General features: G+C 34.6%; 1 long non-coding RNA gene across 3 annotated transcripts in view; it reads left to right on the plus strand.

Moving 5' to 3' along the window:
* LOC147577213 (uncharacterized) overlaps window positions 1-15,130 on the plus strand; it is a 410,290-nt gene that overhangs the window by 31,367 nt on the left and 363,793 nt on the right. The window lies entirely within an intron of this gene.

Raw genomic sequence — 15,130 nt, forward strand, 5'->3', positions numbered from 1 at the left:
AATTTCAGATTACTGTGGGAGTTGGCCTGGATCTCTATGTTCTCAGAGGAGAACAACCCCTTTTTACCCACAACGAACTCTGGTTGAATGACAAAGTATTAGCTGTGATAAACAACTGAGATTTAAGAGTATATTTTACCACAGTGTAACTTAGCTCATCTTGACTCATATATCCTTACATTGTGGCTTTCCTGTCATATCACCATTTAGAAAATTGACATAAATTTAGTAAGGACATAAAATGTATATAGCTAGACCAGCTTTGAAAATGTTAGTTATTTTGTATAGTTGCTTAGTGTTATTCTATTAATCTTACAAGGGAAAGCTGATAAAAATTTCTGGAACTTTTTCTTGGCTCAAAACAGCTAGTGTCTTAATTGCACTTTTCAGATATTTTTTGTGGTTGAAATAGTATAGTCTTGAAATAGTATAGCAACAGTTTGTTCTGTGTAACTTATACATGTTGATTTATTGAGAGTGTTTTCTATGGAATATTTTTCTAATATTATATTGTATTATATTGTATTGTACTATATTGAAAATTGCCCTATGAGATCATTCCAATTATGTACTTGATATATCTTCATATGGATGCCTTAAAGTTGAAGTTCTTTGAAATTTACCTCTTCATCTTACCTCCTTCATTTCCTCCCTGCCCAAACGTGTTCTACTCCTTTATCAGGTAAAAATAAAAATATTTGTAGAATTTTCCTAGCTACAAAGCTTTGAGTCATCCTAAATTCATTTTTTCCTTTGTTCGTTAAATAAAATTTATCCCAAAGTTCTGTTGATCCTACTCCATAATCTCTCTATTAATTACTTTAATTAAAACTTAATATTTGTTACTTGGGTTATAGGTACAGGTCATCTTGTTTCTCCTACTGGATCCATTCTGTACATTTCCGCCAGAATGCTCACATCATCACATCTTTTCTCTGCTTAAAAACCTCCAAGATATCATTGCCCTTTGGATGAGGACTGTAAAGTCTTAGAATGATCAATGTCTTATGATCTACATAGTTAGCATTGATTCCTGCCACTCTTACTTCTTATACTCAGGTTTCAATCCCACCCCGTTTTGTGCTTTGCACTCATCTCCTGATATGCATGCTTGTTCACACCTCGATGCATTGACTCTCTCCTCTGCATAGATACTATTCACTCCTCTGCTTGACAAAAAGTGTTCTCTTCCCTCAAGGTACCCTGTTCACTGTAACGCTGCTATGATACCACAAATTTCTTTTGATATTGTAGGTTCCTTTCTTTTCTAAACTCCCTGGGTATACTTCCCATACTCTTAATATCACTTAAGTTTTTAAAATTAACTTTTATATTCTACTTTACTATTTTTTATTATAACTTCTGAAGAGGAGAGTATAAATATCATTCATCCTATACTCTCAGGATCAATCAATAAGAAATCTTTCTTTATTTAATCATAAACTATTTTTATTATTAGTTATTATTTATTATTATATTATTTATTATTAGTTATTGAAGTAAATTATTAAAAGAGAGAGAGAGAGAGGTTGTGTGTGGGTGAAGTCCAGAGAGAGAGAATCCCAAGCAGGCTTCTCCTGTCAGTGTGGAACCTGACATGGGGCTCCATCCCACACGAACTGTGAGATCATGACCTGAGCTCAAACCAAGAGTCGGATGCTTAACCATTGGAGTCACCCAAGCACCCCAATAAGAAGCCTTCTAAAAATAAATAAAATGAAATGTATTATGTTATACATGTTTTTAATAAACAATTGTTGCTGCTTGCTATAGCAGGAGACTGAAAACTAGGAATCTCAGTTGAGAGAGCAGAGATTTACTTTTCAAGATAAGGTACTTTCATGTGATTTTGACTAGAAATTGTGGCAAAAAGGATTCTGGAAAATCTGTTGGGATTTAACAATGCAATAGTTATTGGTTAGATATAATTCAAATAATTTCCAGTGATACTGAAGCTGTGTGGAATTTGGCACTTAGCTCATATATTTTATGTAAGAATGCATTGTCTGTTGCAAAAATGAATTTGACATTAGCTTCTTGAGCACGTACAGGAAATCCTAAAGCCATACAATTTCCAACAACAGTCTAAAGCATATAGATGTAATGGAGAAATTCTGGCTAAGAAAATACTAGAGGCACCAAAAAGCCATGATTTCCCATGTAAACTAATTTAAAATGGGACATAAAATAGTGAAAGCTCCAGAAATATATGACAGTGCTAAAGTTCACTGTGATAAGACTGAGTTGGAGGAGACCTTGAAATTCGTATTTAAATTGTGTCAACTCTAGTGGTAGTGCAGCTGTGAAAGATTTGCGTATTAGATCTTTTTTTTTTTTAATTTTTTTTTAATGTTTATTTATTTTTGAGACAGAGAGAGACAGAGCATGAACGGAGGAGGGTCAGAGAGAGGGAGACAGAATCTGAAACAGGCTCCAGGCTCTGAGCTGTCAGCACAGAGCCCGACGCGGGGCTTGAACTCACGGACCGCGAGATCATGACCTGAGCCGAAGTCGGCCGCTTAACCGACTGAGCCACCCAGGCGCTCCTGCGTATTAGATCTTTAAGACAAGTGAGGATGACTGTAATCCAAACTACCCTTGAAAATCCTTTATATAGATGCCACCTTCGAGCTCAACATGAAATTTGTCAGTATTTCTAGCTTTAGGATATATTGCTGTTCCTTCATGTGAACATTCAATAAAGAATTTCAGTACAGATCCCCTTCAGTAGGGATCATTTTATATGAAAAAAATTATACTAAACCATGAGAATAACATTAGAATTAATATGGAACAAGAGAAGAGCTGAGTTAGCCTTCAATGTTAGGTTCGCAATGGTATAAATATTGGGTAAAATGGTGGGCTGAATTTCCTTGACATTTAATTGTTTTTCTTTCTGCAAAATATGCATTTTATGACATCCACTCTATATACAATTCAATGACTTTATTATTCTGTCCATACTATAATCTGTTTGTTAATTTGGCAAAGGCCATGATGTCATACCCTTGTAAAATACATTCTGCCCCTTAATTAGAGTTTGTTGTTTCAAAAATTCTTGATTATGAGGAAGCAGAGCAGGAGACCTGTCCTCTAATTCAAGCCAAGAGTTGATCTGAGAACACTAGTTCAATAACATCATGTTGAAATAGAAAAAGGACATTTTAATTATTTAAATATTTTTAATGAGTACCCTTTTGCTATCTGGAAATCACAAACTTTTTATATCAAATTAACCAATGGCATTCAATTTTTAAAAGCGATAAACCTGCTACTTCAAAGAAAAGCACAGCTGACATTCGATAATAATCTTATGTTTAATATGATCTATGCTTGAGGCCAATTTATTACCCTCTTTTCTCCAATTTAATTTTAATTCACATTCAGGGGATTTTTACTTAATGCTATCTTTAGTAAATTATTTAATTCTTCTTGTCTATACTGGGCAATTATTCTTGTTCTTTTAATAATATACTCATTAGAAGAGAAGTGGCAGAAAAATGGTGAGTCCTTATTGTTTTAATACTTTATAATTTTAAAGCATGAAGATATTCCTAATTTATGGAATTAAAGCAGGAACCATATGTGAAAAGCTAAGTAATAACATTGATAAGATATAATATGACTAATATCAAACTTTTATTTAAAATAATAATTGTTTGAACTTAGTGGGTTTTTTGTTGGCAATATGTTGATAATATGACAGGTGCATTTACAAAAAAATTCATATAAACAAATCAAATAATCCTGGAGAGTTGATGGCACATGTGAAATCATCAGAAGGAGGTAGGTGATTATTCTAGCCCAATTCTAATGTTTTTTTTCAAAGAGCTAACGTCTAAGCTTATTTCCACTCCTGAAATAGTATGAAGTCATTTAAATGACAATGAGGCAAAAGGAAATGACCACGATTTAGGCTGGACAGTTGTTGACAGAGATCTCTCAGAAAATTTTGATAAAATGATACTGTTAGGACCTCTGTGAAATCAAACCATTTTAAAGAAATTTAGCATATAAAATGGAGCTTGTTTTGGATGTGTTATCTAATGCAGATGTGATGCAGTGACAATAGGTAGTAGTAATATGAAAGTGTAATTGCATATATTGGCTCCTGTAAGTTCTAAATCTTAAGTAGATGTTAGAGATTTTGTTTTGGATTCTTCTGTTTATCATTACGTATGCCAGAAAAGTCTAATGTCAGGAAAAGAAGCAAGAGCAGGAGGATGGGTGGGGACAGATGAGAGGGATGGAGAAGAGGGGAAGATCCACAGTGTCTTTGTTTGCCCTCATGTGATTTCAATGTGACTATGTGTCTAGCCAAATAATGGAATTTATTCATAATTTTATATAGTTGGAAGTAATCTAGCCCCCATAAAATTTACATACAAATGGCTTAAAATGACTCTTGTAAAGAAGATAACACAAGTAACACAAGCACAAATAACCGAAAAACTGATCAACAGACTACAATTTCTTTCAGTTATAATGCATGATGAAACAATGATAGTGACGAAAAGTGAGCAAACACAAGGTGATATTATTAAGATTTTCCAAGACTCTTGGAAACATTCATTTATATATACTATTATAAAGACTGAACCTCATCCTTTGTGTATATATTATGTTGTACATATTATGCGATGATAGATATATCATTTTCATCTATTACTACCATCTATTACTACCAAACATAGAAATAAACTAAATTTAGAACCTGACAATGAAAGTTATTTATCCACAAATATTAAACAATGTTTTATGTTTTTGAAAAACATGAAGGGGCGCCTGGGTGGCTCAGTCGGTTAAACATCCGACTTCAGCTCAGGTCATGATCTCGCGGTCCGTGAGTTCAAGCCCTGCGTCGGGCTCTGGGCTGATGGCTCAGAGCCTGGAGCCAGCTTCCGATTCTGTGTCTCCCTCTCTATCTGCCCCTTCCCCGTTCATGCTCTGTCTCTGTCTCAAAAATTAATAAACGTTAAAAAAAATTAAAAAAAAAAAGAAAAGAAAAACATGAAGCATATATAATTAAACAGCTCATAGGAAAATATGTAATTAGAGATCATACAATATTCATATAAAAATTTTTGTGCCATTAATTAGCAAAAAAATAAGACAACATAATAATGATAATATATTAATTTATTATTATATTAATATATTGTACAATATTGATATATTGTAATGATATTGATTATATTAATATGTAATACATAATATTAATATATACTATTATAAATGAATTCAGCATACACAGGATACAAAATTAATATCCAGAAATCTGTTGCATTTTTATACACTAATAGAAAAATAGCAGAAAGAAATGAATAAAATAATCCCATGTACAATTGCACCAAAATTAACAGAAGATTTAGGAATAAATTTAACCAAAGAGGTGAAAGACCTGTACTTCAAGAAGTATAAAACACTGATGAAAGAAATTGAAGGTGACACAAACAAATGGAAGATACCTATGCTCATGGATTGGAAGAACAAATATTTTTAAAGTGTCCATACTACCCAAAGCAATCTGCACACTTAATGCAGATTAAATACCAACAACATTTATATTAAATTAATATTAATATTAAAATACCAACAACATTTTTTAGACTTGAACAAATAATACTAAAATTTGCATGGAACTGCAAAAGACCCCAAATAGCCAAAGCAATCTTGAGAAAGGAAAACAAAGTTGGATGTGTTACAATTCCAGATTTCAAGATAAACTACAAAGCTGTAGCAATCGAAGCAGTATGGTATTGACACCAAAAGAAGTAGGTGAATAGAATAAACCAGAAAGTCCAGAAATAAACCCAAGCTTATATGGTCAAATTAATCTACAACAAAAGAGGCAAGAATGTACAATGGGAAAGAGACAGTCTCTTCAACAAATGGTTTTGGGAAAACTGGACAACTTCAAGCAAAAAAGTGAAACTGGACCACTTTTTTTTTTTTAATATGAAATTTTTTGTCAAATTGGTTTCCATGCAACACCCAGTGCTCATCCCCAACAGGTGCCCTCCTCAGTGCCCATCACGTACCCTCCCCTCCCTCCCACCCCCCATCAACGCTCAGTTTATTCTCAGTTTTTGGCTCTCTCCCTCTCTTTTTTTTTCCTTCCCCTCCCTCATGGTCTTCTGTTAAGTTTCTCAGGATCCACATAAGAGTGAAAACATATGGTATCTGCCTTTCTCTGACTGACTTATTTCACTTAGCATAATACCCTCCAGTTCCATCCACATTGCTGCAAATGGCCAGATTTCATTCTTTCTCATTGCCAAAAAGTATTCCATTGTATATATAAACCACATCTTTATCCATTCATCAGTTGATGGACATTTAGGCTCTTATTATTAGCCATAATTAGGCTCAATTATTAGCCATAATTTGGCTATTGTTGAAAGTGCTGCTATAAACATTGGGGTACAAGTGCTCCTATGCATCAGCACTCCTGTATCCCTTGGGTAAATTCCTAGCAGTGCTATTGCTGGGTCATAGGGTAGATCTATTTTTAATTTTGTGAGGAACCTCCACACTGTTTATCAGAGTGGCTGCACCAGTTTGCATTCCCACCAACAGTGCAAGAACCACTTTCTTATACCGTATACAAAAGCACTCAAAATAGATTAAATATCTAAATGTGTGACCTGAAACCATTCAATTCCTAAAAGAAAACATAGGCAGTAATTTCTTTGACATTAGCCAGGGACATTTTTCTGGATTATGTCCCCTCAGACAAGGGGGAACAAAAGCAAAAATAAACTATTGGGATTACATCAAAATAAAAAGCTTTAGCACAGTAGAGGAGACCAAGAACAATATAAAAAGGCAACCAGCTGAATAGGAGAAGATATTTGCAAATGATTTATATGATAAAGGGGTAATATTTAAAATACGTAAAGAATTTATACAACCCAACACCAAAAAAACCCAAATAATTTAATTAAAAATAGACATAGGGCTTGAATAGACATTTTTTCCAAAGAAAACATACAGATAGCCAACAGATAAATGAAAAGATGCTCAACATCACCAATCATCAGGGACATGCAAATTTAAACCACCATGAGATAGCACTTTTTATATACCTGTCAGAATGGTTAATATCTGTAATATTTGTAACACAAACAAATATTGGTGAGAATGTGGAGAAAAAGAAACCCTTGAGCTTTGTTGATAGGTATGTGAATTGGTTGAAGAAAATGTGGAAAGCAGTGTGGAGTTTCCTCAAAAAATTCAAAATAGAATTATCATATGATCCAGTAACTGCACTGTTGGTGTTTACCCAAAGAATACAAAAACACTAATTTGAAAAGATACATGTACCCCTATGTTGACTGCAGTATTTACACTAGCCAAAATATGGAAGCAGTTCAAGTGTCCATTAATTGATGAATGGATAAAGAAGATTATATATATATATATATATATATATATATATATATATATATGTATATATAGGTGATGAGGATTAAGGAGTACACTTGTTGTGATGAGCACCTGATGTCGTATGGAAGTGTTGAATCACTATATTTGTACACCTGAAACTAATATTACACTGTATGTTAACTATTTGGAATTTAAAAACAAAAAAAGATTCCAAACATATTGGAATATTTAGCAATAAAATACTTTGAATACCAGCCCAATATACATATTTTATCATTTTAGTCATATTAATTACATATTACTTTTTTTTTTAAATTTTTTTAACGTTTATTTATTTTTGAGACAGAGACAGAGCATGAACGGGGGAGGGGCAGAGAGAGAGGGAGCCAAGAATCGGAAGCAGGCTCCAGGCTCTGAGCCATCAGCCCAGAGCCCGACGCGGGGCTCGAACTCACGGACCGTGAGGTCGTGACCTGAGCCGAAGTCGGATGCTCAACCGACTGAGCCACCCAGGCGCCCCTACATATTACTTTTTGAACATATTACATACATTTAAAAATACATAAAAATTAAGTTAATCTGAAATTTAAATAATTTTTAATATACTACTCATTATTAACATGTATTAGTATATATGTCTTTATGAAATAAAATTAACATACAGTGTTGTATTAGTTTCAGGTATACAATATAATGATTCAACAATCCTACACATTTCTCACTACTAATTACAATAAGTGTACTTTTAATCTCCTGCACCTTTTTCACCAGTCCTTCCATCTACCTTCCTGCTGGCAGCCACCAGTTTGTTCTCTGTATTTAAGAGTTTGTTTTTCTGTGTGTTTCTTTTTTTCTTTGTTCATTTGTTTTGTTTCTTAAGTTCCACCTGTGAGTGAAATCATATGATTTTTGTCTTCCTCTGACTGACTTATTTCACTTAGCATAATACTCTGTAGCTTTATTCATGCTGTTACAAATGGCAGGATTCTATTCTTTTTTTATTCTAGTCTTCTTTTATATATATATGTATGTATACATACATATGTGTATATATATGTATACACACACACACACACACATGCCACTTCTTGTCCACTCATCAGTCGATAGACACTTAGGCTTTTTCCAAAATATGGAATTTTCCATAATTTCCATAATTTGAATTACTCTTTATCCAAAGGTTACTTTGGATAAATATCTACTAGTGCAATTGCTGGACCATAGGGTAGTTCTGTTTTTAACTTTTTGAGGAACATTCATACTTTTTTCCAGAGTGGCTGCACCAGTTTGCATTCCCATGATCAGTGAAGAGGATTCCTCTTTCTCCACATGCTCACCAACACCTGTTGTTTCTTATGTTGCTGATTTTAGCCATTTGGACAGGTGTGAGGTGGTATCTCATTGTAGTTTTGATTTGCATTTCCCTGATGATCAGTGATGTTGAGCATCTTTTCATGTGTCTGTTGGCCATCTGTATGTCTTCTTTGTAAAAAAAAAAAAAAAAAGATGTCTTTTCATTGTCTTCTGAACATATTTTAATTGGATTATTCATATTTTGGGTGTTGATTTTTATAAGTTCTTTATATATTTTGGATACTAATCCTTTAACGGATATGTCATTTGCAAATATATTCTCCCATTCTGTAGGTTGCTTTTTAGTTTTGTTGATTGTTTCCTTCACTGTGCTAAAGCTTTTTATTTTTATGTAGTCCCAATAGTTTATTTTTGCTTTTATTTACATTACCTCAGGAGACCTACCTAGAAAGAAATTGCTGCGGCCAATTTCAAAGAAGTTACTACCTATGTTCTCTTCTAGGATTTTAATGGTTTCAGGTCTCATATTTAGATATTTAATCCATTTTGAATTTATTTTGGTGTATGTTGTAAGAAAGTGGTCCAGTTTCATTCTTTTGCATGTTGGTGTCCAGTTTTCCTGACACCATCTGTAGGAGAGACAGTCTTTTGCCTACTGGATAGTCTTTACTACTTTGTCAAAGATTCATTGACCATATAATTGTGAATTTATTTCTGGGTTTTCTATTTTGTTCTTTTAAACTATGTGTCTGTTTTTGTGCCAGTACCATAGCGTTTTGGTTACTGCAGCTTTGTAACATAACTTGAAGTTTGGAATTGTGATGCCTCCAGTTTTGCTTTTTCTTTTTCAATATTGTTTTGGCTACTGGGATCTTTTGTGGTTCCAAACAAATTTTAGGATTGTTTTTTTCTAGCTCTGTGAAAAATGCTAGTGATATTTTTATAGGGATTACATTAAATATGTAGATTGCTTTGGTTAATATTGACATTTTAACAATATTCTTCCAATCCATGAGCATGGAGTCTTTCCATTTCTTTCTGTCATCTTCAATTTCTTTCATCAGTGTTTTATAATTTCCAGGTCTTTCACCACTTTGGTTAGATTTATCCCAATGTATCTTACTGTTTTTGTTGCAATTGTATACATGATTAATTCCTTAATTTCTCTTTTTGCTGCTTCACCCTGGGTGTATAGAAATGCAACAGATTTCTTCTGTATGTTGATTTTGTATCCTAGCCTTTACTGAATTCATTTATCAGTTCTAGTAGTTTTTTGGTGGAGTTTTTTAGGTTTTCTATATTTGGTATCATGTCATCTGTGAATACTGAAAGTTTGACTTCTTCCTTGTGGTTCTGGATGCATTTTATTTCTTTTTGTTGTTTGATTGCTCTGGACAAGACTTCTACTACTACGTTGAACAAAAGTGGTGCCAGTGGACATCCCTGTCTTGTTCCTGATTCTAGAGAAAATGCTCTGAGTTTTTCTCCATTTAAGATTACACTAGTTGTGCATTTTTCATACATGGCCTTTATTATGTTGAGGTATGTTCACCCTACTTTGTTCAAAGTTTTTATCATGAATGGTTGTTGTAGTTTGACAAATGCTTTTCCTACATCTATTGAAATGATCATATGGTTCTTATCCTTTCTTCTGTTAATGTGATGTATCATGTTATTGATTTGCAAAGATTGTACCACCCTTGCAACCCAGGAACAAATCCCATTTGATCGTGGTGAATTATTTTTTTAATGTTTTGTTGAGTATTTTTTGAGGATATTTGCATCTATATTTATCAGAGATATTGGTTGGCAGTTCTCCTTTTTTTTTGTGGTGTCTTTATGTGGATTTGGTATCAGGGTAATGCTGGCCTCATCAAATGAATTTGGAAGTTTATCTTCCTTGTCTATTTTTTGGACTATTTTGAGAAGAATAGGTATTAACTCTTCTTAAATGTTTGGTAGAATTTGTCTACGAAGCAGTTTGGTCTTGGACTTTTGTTTGTTAGGAGTTTTTAAATTATTGATTCAATTTCTTTGCTCGTTATCAGTCTGTTCAGGTTATTTATTTCCTCCTGTTTCAGTTTTGGTAATTTATATGTTTCTAGGAATTTATATATTTCTTCTAGATTGTCCAATTTGTTGGCATATAGTTTTTTCATAATATTCTCTTATAATTGTTTGTATTTCTGTGGTGTTTGTTGCTATTTCTCCTCTCTCATTTGTGATTTTATTTATTTGGGTCCTTTCTCTTTTCTTTGTGATGCCTGGCTAGAGGTTTATCAATTTTATTTTATTTTTTTTCAAAGAACCAGCTCCTGATTTCATTGATCTGTTCTTTTTTTTTCTTTCTTTCTTTTTATTTTTTTTAGTTCTATATCATTTCTCCTCTAATCTTTATTATTTCCTTCCTTCTGCTGGCTTTGGGCTTCATTTGTTGTTCTTTTTATAGCTCCTTTAGGTGTAAGGTTAGGTTGTTTATTTGAGATTTTTCTTGCTTTTTGATATAGGCCTGTATTGCTGTAAACTTCTTAGAACAGCTTTTGCTGCATTCCAAAGATTTTAAACCATCGTGTTTTAATTTGCATTTGTTTCCATCTATTTTTTTAAATTTCTTCTTTGATTTCCTAATTGACCCATTCATTGTGTAGTAGCATGTTTTTTAACCTCCATGTATTTGTGTTCTTTCCAGATTTGTTCTGTGGTTGACTTCTAGTTTCATAGTGTTATGGTCAGAAAAAGGTGCATGGGATGACTTCAGTCTTCTTGTATTTGTTGAGGCCTGTTTTGTTGCCTCATATGTTATCTGTTCGTGAACTCGAAAAGAATGTATTTTGCTGTTTTAGGATGCAGTGTTCTGAATGTATCTGTTGACTCCATTTGGTCCAGTGTGTCTAAAGCCATCGCTTCCTTGTTGATTTTCTGTTTAAATAATCTGTCCACTGATGTAAGTGGGGTGTTAATGTCCCCTACTGTTATTGTATTACTATCGGTTAGATCCTATATGTTTTTATTAATTGTTTTATGAATTTGGGTGTTTCCTATTGGGTGCATAAATATTTACAGTTGTTATATCTTCTTTTGGAATTGTCCCTTTTATTATTATATAGTGCCCTTCTTTGTCTCTTTTAACAGTCTTTGTTCTTAAAACCTCGTTTGCCTGATATAAGTATTGCTACTCTGGCTTTCTTTTAATGGCCATTTTATGATAAATATTTCTCCATCTCCTCACTTTCAATCTGTGTGTGTCTTTAGGTCTGAAATAAGTCTCTTATAGACAGCATATAAATGGGTCCTTTTTTTTTTAATCCATTCTGATACCCTGTATCTTTTGATTGGAGAGGTTAAGTCCCTTTACATTATCAAAGTAATTATTGATAGATGTATATTTATTGTCATTTTATTACTTGTTTTGTGGTTGTTTCTGTATAATTTTCTATGATTCATTCTTTCTCTTTTTCATATTTTGTTGATTTTCTTTGGTGATATATTTGGATTTCTTTCTCATTATTCTTTGCATGTTTATTAGTGTTTTGGATATATAGTTACTATTAGGCTTTTATATAACCTCTTCTGCATGTAACAGTCTATGTTACGTTTTATGATTGTTTATGGTTGAACACATTCTTTTCTCCCCTCCTCCTCACATTTTAGGTATGTGTTATTATACTTTATATCCTTTTTTATGAGTTTCTTGGCTAGTGTTTTACAGAAATATTCATTTTTACTGCCTTTGTGTTTTCTTTATACTGTCACTTTTGGTCTTTTCTATTCAGAGTCCCCTTTAATCTTTCTTGCAGGGCTGGTTTAGTGGTCATGAATTCCTTTCGTTTTTGTTTGGGGGAATTCTTTAACTCTTCTTCTATTCTGAATGATAGCCTCGCTGGATAGATTATTCTTGGCTGCAGATTTTTCCCATTCAGCACATTGAATATATCATGCCACTTCCTTCCACCTTGCCAGGTTTCTGTGGAGAGCTCTTCAGTTAGCCTTATGGGTCTTCCCATGTAAGTCGGGAACTTCTTTTGTCTTTTCTTTTCTTTTTTTATTAATTTTTTAATGCTTACTTATTTTTGAGAGAGAGAAACAAACAGCAAGTGGGGGAGGAACAGAGAGAGAGAGAGAGAGAGAGGGAATCTGAAACAGGCTTCAGGCTCTGAGCTGTCAGCACAGAGCCTGACATGGGGCTCAAACCCACAAATTGTGATATCACGGCCTGAGTCGAAGTCAGATGCCCAACCAAGTGCCCCGGGGACTTCTTTTGTCTTGAGGCTTTTAGGATTTTTTCTTTATCGTTATATTTTGCAAATTTAACTGCAGTGTATCTTGGTGTAGGCCTACTTTTGTTCATTTTGTTGGGAATTCTCTTTACCTCCTGGATCTGGTGTCTGTTTCCTTCCCCAGATTAGGAAAGTTTTCAGCCAAAATTTCCTCAAATAAATCTGTCCTCTTTTCTCTCTCTTCTTCTTCTTTTGAGACTCATATATAATGAATGTGATTATGTTTGATGGAGTCATTGAATTCTCTTAAGTCGGTTCTCATGTTGCGTAATTCTTTTTTCTCTCTTTTGTTCAGCTTCATTGCTTTTCATTACTTTGTCTACTAGATCATTAATTCATTCCTCTCCTTCTCCCAGCCTGCTGTTCATTGCATCAAGCGTGTTTCTAATCTTGTTTATTGTACTCTTTATTTCTGATTAATTCTTTTTTAACTCTTATCCCTGTGGTAAGGGTCTCACTGATGTCTTCCACTCTTTTCTCAAGTCCAGTGAGTATCCTTTTGATTGTTGCTTTAAATTCTCCATCAGGCATGTTACTTATATCTGTTTTATTTAGATCTCTGGTGTGACTTTATCTTGTTTTTTCATTTGGGAAAAATTCCTCTGTCCTGTCATCTTGTCTAAGTTTCTGGCTGCTTCTCTGTGTTAGAAAAACCAGTTATGTCTCCTGCTCCTGAAAGTAGTAGCCTTAAGATGAAGAGGTCTTGTAGTACCCAGGGCTGGCATGTCAGGGAGTGTCTGCTGTGTACAGTCTGCTCTTGTGTTCTGGCTGCACCTATCCTTCAGACTAGTCATTTGCAGAGGCCCTCCTTGCCTCTTGTGGACAGAATTTGGTCCCTGTGCTGCATGTGGTGAGTTTTAACTAGGTATACGCTAATCTGTGAAATGAGACCTGTCACTACCTCCACCAGAACTGAGGCTTTGCAAAATCTCTGAGAGATGTGGTGTGGACAGCGGTTTGTGCTGGTTTCTGGGGGAGAGGCTCACCAGGCTATGACTGAGGTAGGTGTGACTGAGAAGGTAAGTTCCACTGAAGTGCATGGATGTAGAGCTTAGTGTAAGTAAGTTAGGCAGCCATTATCCATGCTCTTATGCTCCCTGCAGGGACTCCCGGCTTATGCTGAGGGATGGGGGAGCCAAGTGGCACCAGCCAGCTCCTTTGTTCCCATAGAGGTGTCTTCCTGAAGGTTGCCTCTCCCCGCTGTGTGCCCCAGGTGCTCTTCAGATGATTGTTTCCATGCTGTATGCCCCTGGGTTGTTTGCATTCTCTCCAAGAATAGCACAGTGCCCTCTAGGCTCTATCCTAGCTAAGTCCAGTGACCTTTAAAACTCCATGCTTTAAGCCCTGCTGGTTGCAAGAACTCATGAAGTTCAGTTCCTCTCATCTTCTAAACCAACAGCTCTGGGGAAAGCTGCTCTTTGTGTGTTCTTCGGGTGCTCTTCTCTCTCTCTTTCTTGTCCTTCTCTGTGACAATGGCTACCTTCTCTCTGCAGCAGCTAGGATCCAATTCTCCCCAAACCATGACTCCATACTTCTTACCTTCTTCAAGATGACCTCTTCTCTCCTGTTAGCTGTAGAGTTTGTTCTGTCAGTTTTCAGGTTAATTTCTGGGGTATTTAAGGTGATTTGATAGTTCTCTAGTATTCGTAGGACAAGGCAAGCCTAGGGTCCTCCAATTCTGCCGCCATCTTCCTGCCTCTTCCCCAGAGTCTTTTCTTAAAAGATAAATATAATTTGTTGGTCCCTTAGTAAAAGGTACAAAAATGGAGAAAATATGTAAGAGAAATGACTGAATTAGCCTGAATGCTTAATATATGCCAGATTACATGTTTGAAACCAAGGTGAAATGGGGGCTTGGGAATACACAGTGCATCCCTAATTCTTGCAAATTTGCCTGCCAGTTGAAATATGAAGACTTTGTTAATGTGACAACCCAGCTAGCTCTAACATAAAGCCATTATCACGACATAAATTTAAAGAAACCCAAGTCATTAAAAAACTTAATTTTCAAGTCCTTGGATTTGAAAACAGCTCATCACTTAGGATTTCTCAGTGCTCACAAACACATAATTTACTCCAAACTTTTAGGTACTGCTATATAGTTGACAATACACTTTCTGAGAAAATTTCTGTGACTTCAAATAATGTGC

The sequence above is a fragment of the Puma concolor genome, chromosome C2 (genome assembly GCF_028749965.1).
Source record: "Puma concolor isolate L17-30 chromosome C2, mPumCon1.1.hap2, whole genome shotgun sequence".
Taxonomy (NCBI): domain Eukaryota; kingdom Metazoa; phylum Chordata; class Mammalia; order Carnivora; family Felidae; genus Puma; species Puma concolor.